Here is a 17056-nt window from a genome sequence, read left to right as displayed (position 1 = left end):
AAATGTTTCAGTGTCTTCCTGGCTTGATATCTCATTTCTTTTTATCACTGAATAATATTCCATTGTATGAATGTACCACTGTTTGTTTGTCTGATAAAACAGCTTAATTGTTTCCAATTCCGGCAGTAAGGATTAAAGCTGTAATAAATATCTGTGGGCAGACTTTGTGTGGACATAAGTTTTCAATTCATTTGAGTAAACACTAAGGACAGTGATTGCAGGATCATACGGTAAGAGTATGTTTAATTTTGTATGAAATGGCCAAACTGTCTTCCAAAGTGGCTGTACATTTTGCATTTTCACCAGTAATGAATGACAGTTCTGCTTGCTTATTATGACTTTTTGATTCTAGGCATCCTGGTGTGTTTGAAGTGGTATCTCATTATTGTTTTGATTTGCATTTCCCTGATGGCTAATGGTGCCAAACATCTTTTTGTGTGCTTATTGGCTATTTGTACATCTTCCTTGGAGGAATGTGTATTCAGATCCTTAACTCATTTTTACAATTGAATTGTCTTTCTATTACTGTGTTGTAAGAATTCTTTGTATATTCTGGATACAAATCTCAGATTTATGGTTGGCAAATGTGTTCTCCCATTCTCTGGGTTTTCTGTGCACTTTCTTGATGATGTCTTTTGAAGCCCAAGAGTTTTTCATTTTGATAAAGTCCAGTATGTCTGTTTTCCTTTGTTGCTGGTGCTTTTGGTATTATAACTAAGAATCCTTTGCAAAATTATGATTTTCTCATAAACCCATAAGTAGCTTTTTGTTGTTCTTTTAAAAAAAATTTACTTATTTGAGAGAGAGAGAACACAAACAGGAGGAGTAGCAGCGGGGGAGGGAGAAGCAGGCTCCCCAGTGAGCAGGGAGCCCAATGTGGGGCTTGAACCCAGGACCCCAAGATCATGACCCGAGCTGAAGGCAGATGCTTAACCGACTGGGCCACCAGGTGCCCCACATTTTATTATTCTAAACATTTTTTAGCTTTACTGAAGTATAATTGACTAAACATTTATTTTTTTATTTTTTATTTTTTTTAAGATTTTATTTATTTATTCATAGAGACAGAGAGAGAGGCAGAGACACAGGCAGAGGGAGAAGCAGGCATCATACAGAGAGCCTGACATGGGACTTGATCCAGGGTCTCCGGGATCACGCCCTGGGCTGCAGGCGGCGCTAAACCGCTGTGCCACCAGGGCTGCCCAACATTTATTTTTTTAAAACATCATTTCATTCTTTTCTATCAGAAACTGAGGTCTGTTTAATACTGATTTTTTTTATATTTGTTGAGACTGTCGCTTATATCTGGTCACTTTTTATTATTGCATCATATATAATTGAGAATAGTGAATAAATTTTTCTTGTTGGTGAGTTCATCTTGTTTTGGGTTTGCTGATCTTGACTATAGAGACATGTCTTTCTCCAAATTTGGGAAATTTTCAGCCATTATGTCTTCAAATATTTTTTTCTGCACTAATCTTTTTCTGCTTTCCTGGGACTCTAGTGGTACCAATGGTTGACCATTCGATATTTTTTCACAGGCCTGATGTTCTGTTAAATTTACTCTTCTTTCTTTTTCTTCTTTAGTTTGGATAATTTCCATTGATCTGTCTTCAAGCCTATAATCTGTTTTCCTCTGTCATCTGTGATGGGTTAATTTTATGTGTCAACTTGGCTAGGTTAGGATACCTAGTGTTTGATCAAACAGTGGTCTCTATATTGCTGTGAAGGTATTTTTTAGATGTGATTATAACATTTAAATCAGTAGACGTTGAGTAAAGCAGATTATCCTCTATAAAGTGAGTATGCCTTATCCAATAAGTCGTAGGGCTTAGGAAAAACTATTGACCTGCCGAGAGAAGAGAAGAATTCTGCTTCTAGACTGCCTTTGGACTCAAGACTGCAACATCAGTTTTTCCCTGGGTTTCCAGCCTGCTGGCCTGCCCTGAGGATTTTGAACTTTCCAGCCCTTACAATCATATTAGCCAAATCCTTATAATCTCTCCCATTTTCCCTGCCTCCCTCTGCATATATATTTTTTCTTTATCATCCATGTTTTGCAGTTTCATTCCAATGTGTCCCAAAAAAGTACACACAAACTTCCACAATGCTCCCTAGAGGGCAGTGTTGTTTCTTTCACACCCATAGCACTTCAGAGACTATTGCCATCTCTTGATTAAAGTTGCTGTTTGACCAGAGACTGACTGGGTTGTGAGATCTGGGGTGTACATCTCCAGCTTCTCATGATCGTCAAGACTAAACTATATCCCTTTTTAGAGACAAAATGACACAGATTCCAAAATTTTAAAGTAGGAATTGTGCCTACAGTCCCCATAATCCTCATATTTACATATCATATATAATTATATATCCTATAAAATGATGGTTTTCTGTATATTATGCATACATGTCACACATATAATTCTGCTATTGAGCTCATCTAGTGAATCTTTAATTTCATATATTATAGTGTTATCCTCTAAAAGTTCCATTTGGTTATTTTTTATAGTTTCTTTTTACTCTGTTGAGAACACTCTTTTCACTTATTTAAAGGGTGTGTTTACCTCACAGAGCATAATTATAACAGCCTTGAAGTCTTTGTCTATAAATTTAAGTAGCTGAGTCATCTTGGGTTTGGCATCTGTTGAATGTCTTTTCCCTTGGGAATTAAGCACATTTTCTTGATTCTTTGTATGTCAAGTAATTTTGGATTGTATACTGGATATTTTGTATCTTATGTTGTAAGAATCTGGATCCTGTTATAAAGTCTTCTGATGGATGTGATTTTTTTAAAGCAGGCAGGTGATCAACCTGGTTGGGTTCAGATTACAGATTTTTAGCTCACCTTCAGTATGCATTGGTCTCAATATCAGTTGAGTTTTCAAAGCCTTTGCTCTGATACTTTGGGGTTATCCTACATATTAGCTACACAAGGGCTAGTTTGAGTGGCATTTTATATCATTGTTCAGTTCTCAAAGTCTTTGTTTGCTATATTGCTTTGGAGCTGTCTCATTGCATACTCGGTTCAGAGGTGAGCCTCTGTGGGTTCATATAGAGAATTAAAGGATAGTCTTCTCCAGCTTCCTCCTCTTTTTCAAATATACTTATTCTAACAGCAATGTTTTAAAGATTTTTGTAAAAGAAAAATTGAACCTGACCAGTTGAAAAATCAAGGAAGACTTTATTCAAACCTATTACAGGGTCACATGGGTGGCTCAGTAAGTTGAGACCTCTTTGTTTTGGCTCAGGTCACGAACTCAGGGTTATGAAATCAAGCCCTGCATCAGGCTCAATGGAGAGTCTGCTTGAGATTCTTTCTCTCCCTCTTCCTCTGCCCTGACTCCCCATGCTCACTCTCAAACAAACAAATAATTTTTTTTAAGATTTTATTTATTTATTCATAGAGACAGAGAGAGAGAGGCGCAGAGACACAGGCAGAGGGAGAACAGGCTCCATGCAGGGAGCCTGATGTGGGACTCGATCCAGGGTCTCCAGGATCACGCCCTGGGCTGCAGGTGGCGCTAAACCGCTGCACCACCGGGGCTGCCCCCAAATAAATCTTAAAAACAACAACAACAACAACAACAACAAAAGACTATTGGAATGAGGGAGAGAACTCACCTCTAAAGTTTAAGCATTGAGGTGAGCTAGTGGAAAAGTACTGGAGAATGTTAGGAGAAGGTTGGTCTATGTAATTAGGCCAGCTATACTTGCTAATTGGTGCTTATCAAAGTTAAGCTTCAACTCTTTCACCAAGGCTGGGAAATAGGGATGCTATCTTTCTTGATAATTACATTTCTAGAGAGTATAACACTAAGTGAAATAAGTCAGTCAGAGAAAGACAAATACTGTATGATTTCACCCGTGTATAGAATTTCAGAAGAAAAACAAAGGAACAAAATAAAAAGAGACAGGAACGCCTGGGTGGCTCAGCAGTTGAGGGTCTGCCTTCAGCTCGAGGTGTGATCCCAGAGTTCTGGGATCAAGTCCCACATTGGGCTCCCCGTGGGGAGCCTGCTTCTCCCTGTGTTTCTTGCCTCTCCCTCTGTATTTCTCATGAATGAATAAATATTTTAAAAAACTGTACAGTGTGTAAGATAGGAAAATATTTTTTAAAAGAGAGAGAAAAGACAAACCATAAAGCAGACTCTTAACTATAGAGAACAAACTGATGGTTACCAGAGGGCTGGTGGTTGGGGGATGAGTGAAATAGGTGATGAGGATTAAGAGTACACTTATCATGATGAGCACTATGCAATGTATAGAATTGTAGAATCACTATAACGTACACCTGAAACTAATATAACACCGTATGTTAACTATACTGGAATTAAACATTTTAAAACACAGTATTTCTTTTAGTCAGAGTCTAAGTGGTAAACTACTTCTCTTTCTGTGACTGTATCTATTTTGTTTTACTCTAGAATGGTAATTTAACCTAGGTATAAAATCCTATGTTGCTAATAATCTCTTTTTCACTTTGAAAATATCATTCCATTATCTTCTGGTGTCAGTTGTTGACCCATGCAAAAATTCTGGTGACAGTCTAATTTTCATTTTTTAGGGGTAATGCCTTTTTTCTCTTGTGGCGTTTAAGATTCCTTTTATAATTGATGTTTTGCAGTTTCACTCCAAGTGTGTCCAAAAAAGTACGCACAAACTTCCAAAGTGCTCCCTAGAGGGCAGTATTGTCCTTGCTACTTCAGATACAATTGCTGTCTATTATGACTGAGATTGCTGCTTGGCCAAAGCCTGGCGGTTGTGAGATCTGTCCTGTAGCTCTCTAAGGGTAGACTAATTCCCCTCCCCCCCTTAAAGATTTTATCTATTAGAAAGAGACAGCTCGCATGCACATGCACATGCATGAGTGAGGGGCAGAGGGAGAAGGAGAAGCAGACTCCCCACTGAGCAGGGAGCCTGAGTGGGACATGATCCAAGGATCCAAGGACCCTAAGATCATGATCTGAGCTGAAGGCAGACACTTAACCCACTGAGCCACCCAGGTGCCCTTAATCCCCATCTTATAGAGAAAATGACATGGACTCCAAAATTTAAAGTAGAGGTTGTACCTGCAGTCAACATAATCCTCATTTCTGGGTTTATAGCCTATTAATAGCCATTTATTGGATTTTTTAAAATTATTACTATTATTTTAATAGAAGTACAGTTGAATACAATATTATATTAATGTTTCAAGTGTACCACATCCTGATTTAATAATTATATACATTACAAAGTGCTCACCACAATGACTATGGTTACCATGTGTTGCCATACTAAGTTATAACACTATTATTGACTATATTTCACATGCTATATTTTTTATCTCCATGACTTATTTATTTCATAGTTAGAAGTTGTACCTCTTAATCCCCTACACTAATTCATCCATCCTCCCAGCTCTCCCCTTTGGCAACTGCCAGTTTGTTCTCTGTATTTATGAATCTCTTTCTGGTTTTGTTTTGTAGATTTCAGATATAGATGAAATCACAGTATTTGTCTTTCTCTGACTTATTTTACTTAGCATAAACACCTTCTAGGTCCACTCATGTTGTGATGAATGGCAAGTTTTCATTCCTTTTTATGGCTAGGTAATATTCCATTGCATATATATACTACATCTTCTTGATCTGTTTGTCTATTGATGGACACTAAAGCTGCTTCCATATATTGGCTATTATAAATAATGCTGCAGTAAACACAGAGGTACATATATCTTTTCAAGTTAGTGTTTTCTTTTCCTTTGGGTAAATACCCAGAAGTGGAATTACTGAATTGTATGGTATTTCTATTTTTAATTTTTTGAGGAACCTCCACATTGTTTGCTACAGTGGTTGCAGCAATTTACATTCCCACCAACAGTGCGTGAGTCTTCCCTTTTCTCCACATTTCACCAATAATTATATTTCTTTTTTTTCATTCTAGCCATTCTGAGTAATGTGAGGTGATATCTCATTTTGGTTTTGTTTTGCATTTCCCTGATGATTAGTGATGTTGAGCATGTTTTCACGTGTCTTTTGGCTCTCTGTATGTCTTCTTTGGGAAAGTGTTTATTCGTGTGGTCTGCCCATTTTTTAATTAGATTTTCTGGTGTTGAGTTGAAAAGTTCTTTATATATTTTGGATATTAACTCCTTATCAGATATATCATTTACAAATATCTTCTCCCATTCAATAGGTGGCCTTTTCATTTTGTTGAGGGTTTCCTTCGCTGTGCAAAAGTTTTTTAGTTTGGGATACCTGACTGGCTCAGTTGGTAAAGCATGTGACTCTTGATTTTGGGGTTTAAGTTTGAGCTCCACATTGAATGTAGAAATTACTTTAAAAAATTTTTTTAATCTTTAAAAAAAAGTTTTTTAGTTTGATGTAATCCCAGTGGTTTATTTTTGCTTTTGTTTCACTTGCTTGCAGAGATAGATTTAAAAAAAACATTACTGCTAAGGCAGATATCCAAGAGTTTACTGCCTGTATTTTCTTTAGGAGTTTTATGGTTTCAGGGCTGAAATTTAGGTCTTTAATCCATTTTGAGTTTATTTTGTATATGGTATAAACTAGTGGTTCACTTTCATTCTTTTGCAAGTAGCTATATGGTTTTCTGCACTGTTTATTAAAGAAATTATCTTTTCCCCATTTTTTTTTATCTTTTCCCCATTTTATATGCTTGTTTCCCTTGTCATAAATCATTAACCGTATGAGTGTGGGTTTATTTATGGGCTCTATATCCTATTCTATTGATCTATGTGTCCGTTTTTGTGCCAGTACCATACCATTTTGATTACTATAGCTTTGTAGTATAGTTTGATCCTGAGATTGTGATATTCCAGCTTTGTTCTTCTTTCTCAAGATTTCTTTGGCTATCCATAGTCTTTTGTGGTTCCATACAAATTTTAGGATTATTTGTTCTAGTTCTGTGGAAAATGCTGTGGTATTTTGATAGGGATTGCATTGAATCTGTAGATTGCTTTGGGTAATATGGACATGTTAATAATATTAATTCTTCTAATGCATGAGCATGATATATCTTTCCATTTGTGTCATCTTCAGTTTCTTTCAGCAATATCTTATAGTTTTCATTGTACAGGTCTTCTACCTCTTTGTTTTTGTTTTTTCAAATTTTTATTTGAATTCTAGTTAGTTTACATACAGTGCAATATTGGTTTCAGGAGTAGAATTCAGTGATTCATCACTTACATACGACATCCCAGTGCTTATCATAACAAGTGCCCTCCTTAATACCATTATTCATTTAGCCCATCCCCCACTCTCTTCCTTCCATCAACTCTCAGTTATCTATCTTTAAGAGTCTCTTGGTTAGTTTCCCTCTCTTTTTGCCCCCTCCCATATGTTCATCTGTTTTGTTTCTTAAATTCCATACATAAATGAAATCATATAGTATTTGTCTTTCTCTGACTTATTTCACTTACCATAATACACTCTAGCTCTATCCACATCATTGCAAATGGCAAGATTTCATTCTTTTTGGTGGCTGAGTACTATTCCATTGTATATATATACCACATCTTCTTTATCCATTCATCAGTTGGTGGACACTTGAGCTCTTTCCATAGTTTGGCTATTGTTGATAATGCTGCTGTAAACATTGGAGTGCATGTACCTCTTCGAATCTGTATTTTTGTATCCTTTGGGTAAATACCTACTAGTGCAGTTGTTGGGTCATAGGTTAGTTCTATTTTTAACTTTTTGAGGAACCTTCATACTGTTCTTCAGAGTGGCTGCCCCTGTTTGCCTTCCCCTTTCTCCACATTCTCACCAACATGTGTTATTTATTATGTTGTTAATTTTAGCTGTTCTGACACCCATGAGGTGGTATCTCATCGTGGTTTTGATTTGTATTTCCCTGATGATAAGTGATGTTGAGCATCTTTTCATGTGTCTGTTAGCCATCTCGATGTCTTCTTTGGAAAAATGTCTATTCATGTCTTCTGCTCATTTTTAAACTAGATTATTTGTTTTTTTGGGAGTATTGAGTTTGATAAGTTCCTTATAAGTTTTGGATACTAATCCTTTATGCCATTTGCAAATATCTTCTCCCATTCAGAAGGCTGCCTTTTAATTTTGTTGACTGTTTCCTTTGCTATGCAGAAGCTTTTTATCTTTATAAAGTCCCAATAGTTTATTTTTGCTTTTGTTTCCCTTGTCTCCAGAGTAAGAAGTTGCTATGGCTGATGTCAAAGAGGTTGCTGCCTCTGCTCTCCTCTAGGATTTTTATGGTTTCCTGTCTTATATTTAGGTCTTTCATCCATTTTGAATTTATTTTTGTGTATGGTGTAAGAAAGTCATCCAGTTTCATTCTTCTGCATGTTGCTGTCTAGTTTTCCTAACACCATTTGTTGAAGAGACTGTCTTTTTTCCATTGGATATTTCTCCCTGCTTTGTTGAAGATTAGTTGACCATATAGTTGGGTGCATTTCTGGATTTTCTTTTTTTTTAAGATTTTTATTTATTTATTCATAGACTCAGAGAGAGAGGGGCAGAGACACAGGCAGAGGGAGAGGGAGAAGCAGGCTCCATGCAGGGAGCCCGATGTGGGACTCGATCCCAGGTCTCCAGGATCACACCCCAGGCTACAGGCAGCACCAAACCGCTGCACCACTGGGGCTGCCCGATTTCTGGATTTTCTATTCTGCCATTGATCTAACTATATGCCTGTTTTTTAATTATTCATTTTTTAAAGTGAAATTAAAGTGAAATTATTCATTTTTTAAAATGAAAAAATTCATTTATTTATTTATTCATGAGAGACACACAGAGAGAGAGGAAGAGACACAGGCAGAGGGAGAAGCAGGCTCCATGTAGGGAGCCCAACGTGGGATTCGACCCTGGGTCTCCAGGATCACGCCCTGGGCTGAAGGTAGCGCTAAACTGCTGAGCCACCCAAGCTGCCCTATATGCCTGTTTTTGTGCCAGTACCATACTGTCTTGTTGACTACAGCTTTGTAATATAGCTTGAAGTTTGGAATTGTGATTGTGAAATCTTTTCTTTTCCAGGGTTGTTTTGGCTATTCAGGGTCTTTTGTGGTTCCATACAAATTTTAGGTTTGTTTGTTCAATCTCTTTGAAAAATGCTTGTGGTATTTTGATAGGGATTTTATTAAATATGTAGATTGCTTTGGGTAGTATAGATATTTTTAACATTGTTTGTTCTTCCAATCGATGAGCATGGAATGTTTTTCCATTTCTTTGTGTCCTCTTCAGTTTCTTTCATAAATGTTCTATAGTTTACAGAATACAGGTCAATTTATCTATTTGGTTAGGTTTTTTCCTAGGTATCTTATGGTTTTGGTTGCAATTGTAAATGGGACCAATTCCTTGATTTCTTTTTCTGTTGCTTCATTATTGGTGTATAGAAATGGAACATATTTCTGTACATTGATTTTATATCCTGCGACTTTGGTGAATTCATGTATTAGTTATACCAATTTTTTGGTGGAGTCTTTTAGGTTTACTACATAGAGTATCATGTGGTCAGCAAAGAGTGAAAGTTTGACTTCTTCCTTGCAGATTTGGATGCCTTTTATTTCTTTTTGTTGTCTGATTGCTGAGGCTAAGATTTCCAGTACTATGTTAAATAGTAATGGTGGTCTTCCACCTCTTTGGTTAAATTCATTCCTAGATATTTTATTGTTTTAATGCAATTATAAATGGAATTTTTATTTTTATTTATTTTTTTTAAATTTATTTATTTATTTATTTATGATAGTCACAGAGAGAGAAAGAGAGGCAGAGACACAGGCAGAGGGAGAAGCAGGCTCCATGCACCAGGAGCCTGACGTGGGATTTGATCCCGGGTCTCCAGGATCGCGCCCTGGGCCAAAGGCAGGCGCCAAACCGCTGCGCCACCCAGGGATCCCTAAATGGAATTTTTAAAAATTTCTCTTTCTGCTAGTTTGTTAATCAGGGTATAGAAATGCAACAGATTTCTGTATGTTAATTTTGTATCCTGCAACTTCGCTGAATTCATTTAATTAGTTCTAATATTTTTTTGTGGAGTCTTTAGGGTTTTCTATAGATAGTATCGTGTCATCTTCACATAGTGACAATTTTACTTCTTCCTTACCTGTTTGGATGCTTTTCATTTCTTTTTCATGCTTTTCGTTCTGTGGCTAGAATTTCCAGTACTATGTTAAATAGAAGTAGGGAGAGTGGACAGCCTTATCTTTTTTCTGGTTTCAGAGGTAAGGTTTTTGGCTTTTCAATTTTTTTAAGATTATATTTATTTGAGTGAGAGAGAGTGTGAGAGAGAGAGAGAACATGAGAGGGGAGAGGGTCAGAGGGAGAAGCAGACTCCCCACTGAGCGAGGACCCTGATGTGGGGCTCAATCCTGGAACTCTACGATCAGGAGCTGAGCCAAAGGCAGACACTTAACTAACTGAGACACCCAAGCACCCTTAGCTTTTGGCCATTCGTTATGGAGTATGATGGGTCATATGTGGCTTTTATTTTGTTTAGGTATGTTCCTTCTATACCTACTTTGGTGAGTTTTTATCGTAAATGGATGTTAAATTTTGTCAAATGCTTTTTCTGCATCTGTTGAGATGATTATATGATTTTTTTAAAATTTTTATTTATGATAGTCACAGAGAGAGAGAGAGAGAGAGGCAGAGACACAGGCAGAGGGAGAAGCAGGCTCCATGCACCGGGAGCCCGACATGGGATTCGATCCTGGGTCTCCAGGATCGCGCCCTGGGCCAAAGGCAGGTGCCAAACCGCTGCGCCACCCAGGGATCCCATGATTTTTATCCTACATTTTGTTAATGTGGTGTATCATATGGATTGATTTGTGGATATTGAACCATCCTTGCATCCCACCATAAACCCCACTTGATCATGGTGGATGATTCTTTTAATGTATTGTTGAATTTGATTTGCTAATTTTTAAAAAAAGATTTTATTTATTTATTCATGAGAGACACACAGAGAGAGAGAGGCAGAGATACAGGCAGAAGGAGAAGCAGGCTCCATGCAGGAAGCCTGATGTGGGACTTGATCCTGGATCTCGGGATCACACCCTGAACCAAAGGCAGACTCTAAACCGCTGAGCCACCCATGTGTCCTGATTTGCTAATATTTTGTTGAGGATTTTTTGCATCTATGTTCATCAGGGATATTCGTCTATATTTGTCTCTTTTTTTGGTATTGTCTTTGTCTGGTTAGGTTATCAGGGCAATGGTGGTCTCATAGAGTGAATTTGGAAGTATTCCTTCCTCTTCTGTTTTTTAGAATAGTTTGAAAAGGATAGATATTAACTCTTCATTAAACATTTGATAGAATTAACCTGTGAATCTGTCTGGTTCTGAACTTTTGTTTGTTGAGAGTTTTTCGATTATTGATTCAATTTTGTTACTAATAATCAGTCGTTTAGATTTTCTATTTCTTCCTGATTCAGTCTTGGAAGATTGTTTCTTTTTTTAAAAAATATTTTATTTATTTATTCATGAGAGACACAGAGAGAGAGGCAGAGACACAGGCAGAGGGAGAAGCAGGTCCACGCAGGGAGCCCGATGTGGGACTTGATCGTGGGACTCGATCCTGGGTCTCCAGGATCACACCCTGGGCTGCAGGTGGCACCAAACCACTGCGCCACTGGGGCTGCCCCTATTTATTTTTTTTTAATTCAATTAGCCAACATAAAGTACATATTTAGTTTTAGATGTAGTGCATAATGATTTATCATTATGTATAACACCCAGATTGTACGTTTCTAGAAATTCATGATATCTTCTAAATTATTCAGTCTGTTAATATATAATTTTTCATAGTAGCCTGTTATAATCCTTTATATTTCTGTAGTATCAGTTGTAACTTCTATTTCTTTCCTGGTTTAATTTATTTGAGTCCCCTCTCTTTTTTTTTCTTGAGGAGTCTGGCAAAGGGTTTATCTATTTTGTTTATCTTTCCAAAGAACCAGGTCTTAATTTCATTGATTTTATCTGCTTTTTAAAAATATCTATTTCATTTCTTTCCATTCTGATCTTTATTATTTTCTTCTTTCTACTAACTTTGAGCTTTGTTTGCTCTTCTTTTTCTAGTTCCTTTAGGTGAAAGGTTAGATTGTGTATTTAAGATTTTTCTTGTTTTTTGCTTATTGCTTTAAACTCTGTTAGAACTGCTTTTGCTATGTCCCAAAGATTTTGAACCATTGTATTTTTTATTTTCATTTGTCTCCAGGTATTTTTTTTATTTCTTTCCTGACCCATTGGTTGTTTAGTACCATGTTGTTTAGCCTCCATATGTTTGTGTTTCTTCCAGTTTTCTACTTGTAATTGATTTCTACTTTCATAGCATTGTAGTTGGAAAAGATGCTTGATATGATTTCATTTTTCTCAAATTTATTGAAACTTGTTTTGTGGCCTAAAATGTGCTCATCCTGAAAAATGTTCCATGTGCACTTTAAAAGAATGTGAATTTTGCTGTTTTTAGATGGAATGTTCTGTAATATATCTTTTAAGTCCATCTGGTCTAATGTGTCATTCAAAGCCACTGTTTACTTACTGATTTTCTCCCTAATGATCTATCCATTGGTGTGAGTGGAGTGTTAAAGTACCCACTATTTTTGTATTATTGTCAGTTTTGCCCTTTGTGTCTGAATATTTGCTTTATGTATTTAGGTAGGCTTCTGTTGGGTGCATAGATATTTACAATTGTTATATCCTCTTGTTGCATTGATCCCTTTATCACTATGTAATGCCCTTCTTTGTTACAGTCTGTTTTAGTGTCTATTTTGCCTAAGTATTTCTACCCCAGCTTTTTTTGCCTTCATTTGCATGGAATATTTTTTTTTACATCTCTTCACTCTTAGTCTGTTTATCTCTTTAGGTCTAAAGTGAGTTTCTTGTAGGAAGCATATATGTGGGTCTTGTTTTTGTTGTTGTTATTGTTTTTATCCATTGAGTTACCCTCTGTCTTTTGATTGCAGCATTTAGTCTTACTTACATGTAAAGTAATTATTATTATTATTATTTTTAAAGATTTTATTTATTTATGCATGAGAGACACAGAGAGAAAGGCAGAGACACAGGCAGGCAGAGGGAGAAGCAGGCTCCATGCAGGGAGCTCGACGCAGGACTCGATCCTCGGACTCCAGGATCACGCCCTGGGCCAAAGGTGGCGCTAAACCGCTGAGCCACCCGGGCTGCCCAAAGTAATTATTGATAGAAATGTACTTACTGCCCTTTTGTTGTTTTTTGGTTGTTTTGTAGCTCTTTTCTATTCTTTTCTTCTTCTCTTGTTCACTTCCCTTATGATCATGTGACTTTCTTTAGTGTTATACTCAGATTCCTTTCTCTAATTTTTTGTGTATTATAGGTTTTTGATATAAACATCCTATTTATATAGCAGTCTATATTAAGTGGATGACTGCTTAAGTTTGAACACATTCTTTTTTTTAAGACTTTTTAAAAATTTATTTTTTTATTCATGAGAGACACACAGAAAGAGGCAGAGACATAGGCAGAGGGAGAAGGAGGCTCCCTGCGGGAAGCCTGATGTGGGACTTGATCTCAGAACTCCGGGATCATGCCCTGAGCTGAAGACAGACGCTCAACCACTGAGCCACCCAGGCATCCCAAGTTTGACCACACTCTAAAAGCACTACATTTTTACTCCTCCCTCCACGTTTTAGTTTTATGATGTCATACTTCACATCTTTATATTTTGTCTCTTTCTTAACTAATTTTTGTAAATAGAAGTGATTTTATTTATTTTGCCTTTTAACCTTTAAAAAAAAGATTTTTATTTATTTGAGGAGGAGGGAGAAAGCACGAGCAGGGGGAGGGGCAGAGGGAGAAGCAAGCTTCCTGTTGAGCAGGGAGCCCAATGCGTTGTTTAATCCCAGGACCTGAGATCATGACCTGAGCTGAAGGCAGACACTTAACAGACTGAGCCATCCAGGTGTCCAGTGTTTTAACCTTTATATTAGCTTTATAACTGATTGATCTACTACCTTTACTATATATTTCCTTTTTTTAAGATTTTATTTATTTATTCATGAGAGACACAGAGAGAGAGAGAGGCAGAGACACAGGCAGAAGGAGAAGCAGGCTCCTCGCAGGGAGCCTGACCTGGGACTCGATCCCAGGTCTCCAGGATCATGCCTGGGCGGAAGGCGGCGCTAAACTGCTGGGCCACCGGGGCTGCCCTATATATTTCCTTTTACCAGTGAAATTTTGTCCTTTCATTAGTCTATCACTTCTAGTTATGGCCTTTTCTTTGTTTATATTTTTAAAAGATTTTTAATATTTATTTGAAAGAGAAAGAGTGAGCAAGAGAGCACAAGCAGGCAGAGCGGTAGAGGGAGAGGAAGTAGGCTTCCCATTGAACAGGGAGCCTGATGCAGGGCTCGATCCCAAGATCCCAAGATCATGACCTGAGCCAAAGGCAGACACTTAACCAACTGAGTCACTCAGTGGCCTCTGGCCTTTCCTTTTCTGCTTTAACATTTCTTGTAAGGACAGTTGAGTGATAATGAACTCCTTTAATTTTTGTTTATCTAGGAAACTCTTTACCTCTTCTTCAAATTTGAATGATAATCTTGCTGGTTGTATGTTTTTTTCCTTTTAGAACTTTGAATATATCATGTCCTTCTGTCTTGGCCTACAAAGTTTCTGCTGGAAAGTCAGCTGATAACCCTATAGGGTTTTTCTTGTACATAACTACTTGCTTTTCTCTTGCTGCTTTTGAGATTCTTTATCTTTAATTTTTGATATAATAATTATATGTCTTGGTGTGGACCTCCTTGGGTTCATCTTGTTTGGGGTTTTCTGTGCTTCCTGGACCTGGATGTCTGTTTCCTTTCCCAGATTAGGGAAGTTTTCAGCTATTATTTCTTCAAATACTCTTTTTGACCCTTTTTCTTTCTCTCTTCTCTTCTGGGACCCCTGTAATGTGAATGTTAGTACACTTGATAATATTTTAGAGATCCTTTAATCTATCATCATTTCTTTAAAGATTTTATTTATTTATTTGAGACAGAAAGAGAGAGTTTATGTGAGTGGGGTGAGGGACAGAGGGAGAGGGACAAGCAGACTGCCGGCTGATTGTAAAGCCCAACATGGGGCTTGATCCCAAGATCCTGAGATCATGACCTGAGCCAAAGTCAGATGCTTAATTTACTGAGTCACCCAGGTGCCCTTATCATCATTTTTAAAAATTACTTTTTCTTTTTGCTATTCAGCTTGAATGCTTTCCATTACCTCATCTTCCAGATCACTGATTTGTTCCTCTGCATACACTAATCTGCTATTGCTTCCCTCTAGTGTATTTTTTATTTCAGTTACTGTGTTCTTCAGCTTTGGTTGGTTCTATTTTATATTTTCTATTTCTTTTTTGAAGTTCTCACTCTTCTGTCAATTCTAGTATCTTTATGACCATTACTTTGAATACTTTATTAGGTAGATTGTTTATCTCCATTTTGTTTAGTTCCTTTTCTGAGATTTTCATCTTGTTCTTTTGTTTGGAACATACCTCTTCTGTTTCCTCATTTTGTTTGACTTTCTCTGTTTCTATGTATGAAGAAGGTCAGCTACGTCTCCTAGTCTTGATGGTAGTGGCCTTATTTAGAAGGTATTCTTTGGGGCCCAGTAGTCCAGTCTCTCCTTGTTACCAGAACCAGGCCACAACTGCTATGGTTGTGCTGGTGGACAAGACTGATTTCCCAGGGCAGGAGTCACTTTGGAGGGGTACAGTATCACCAAGCCTGCCTGCCAGGTGTAGTTGGGTAGTAGCTGCTTTGGGGGAGATGCCAGTCCCAGCTGAGGCTGCCCACCAGGTATGACGGGGCAGGAGTTGCTTTGGGAGGCACCTGTCATGGCAGGTCTGCAGGTGAATGCGTTGGTGGGGCAATAGGTGCTTGCAAGGTAGGTGGATAGTGTTAGAACTGGCTCCCACAAGCATTTGGCTAGCTACACTGAAGGAGGGCAAGATAAACAGTGCCTCCCAGAACTTCCATTTCCAGAGAAAGCTCCTAAAGATTTTTTTAGGGCACATGCCCTAAAGTTAGTCAATAAATCTTCATGTATAAACCATGTGCTTTTCAAACTGCTCTATCTGTGCTGGGTCTCTTGACCAAGTGTTACAGTGTACCAGCTTTTTAGGAGTGGAGACTCAGTTTCCTATAACCTTCTGTCTTTCACAGAGTTAAGCCCTGCTGATTCTCAAAGTCAGATATTATAGGGGTTCATCTTTGGGACTTGATCCCTCGCTTCTCAGAAATGACTTCTGTGTCTGCAATGTCTCTCCATCTTGTGGATCACTATCAGAGGTCTGGTTCTCAGCTGTGTCTCTGCCTCTCCTCCCCTTCTTGATGTCGCCTTCTCTTTATGTCTTTAGCTATCGAAGATCTGTTCTGCCAGCCTTCAGGCCATTTTCAGAGTGAGTTGCATTATATGCATTTATAGCTTTGTTGTGTCTGTGGGAGGAAGTGAGCTCAGAATCCTTTTACTCTACCATCTTTCTGAGATCTTTCTATTAATACCTATTTCTTTCATTGATTCTTGGAAATCTGCAGCTTTCACTAAAATTTTGGTTAACTTCTTTCAGTTTTTCATTATTTTATATTTTTGTTCATTTAAAGACATTTAAATATATTTCACAGTAACTTAAAGGCACTTAAGACCATCTTTCTAGATCCTTTGCACCCCTTCCTCTTTCTTTCTTTCTTTTTCTTTTCTTCCTTCCTTCCTTCCTCCAATTATTCATTCATTTATTTAACATTAATTGAATTAATATGCTAGGTTTTATACTAGACCTAAGGACAGAGAAATAAATAAAACCTAGATACATTTCTCAAGATTCCTTCAACCTCTTCAATGTGTTACTAATCTAGAAAAAAGAGTTTCATGACATGGAACAGTTTTAAAGAATGTGTGAAGCTGTTCCAGAAAAGTCTTTGATTTAAATAATTTAATTTCTTAGTGGGTATGATATTTGGTCAAGAGAACCTACCCATTGTTCCTCAAGCTTCTGAAAACCAGCCTGCTACCTTCTATATAATACATTATAGTAATACTTACTGACTCACGTGCAGGGTGGTTGTGAG

The 17056-nt window shown here is 37.4% G+C and overlaps 1 protein-coding gene across 1 annotated transcript in view; it reads left to right on the top strand.

Moving 5' to 3' along the window:
- Window positions 1–208: 208 nt before the first annotated feature.
- ZFX (zinc finger protein X-linked) overlaps window positions 209–17056 on the top strand; it is a 95365-nt gene continuing 78517 nt past the window's right edge. Inside the window, exon 1 of the mRNA XM_077887860.1 lies at window positions 209–230. The gene's annotated coding sequence lies outside the window, so the exon portion shown is untranslated. The remainder of the gene's footprint in view (window positions 231–17056) is intronic.

The sequence above is a fragment of the Canis aureus genome, chromosome X (genome assembly GCF_053574225.1).
Source record: "Canis aureus isolate CA01 chromosome X, VMU_Caureus_v.1.0, whole genome shotgun sequence".
Taxonomy (NCBI): Eukaryota; Metazoa; Chordata; class Mammalia; order Carnivora; family Canidae; genus Canis; species Canis aureus.
This window is presented reverse-complemented; position numbering and strand designations above follow the sequence as displayed.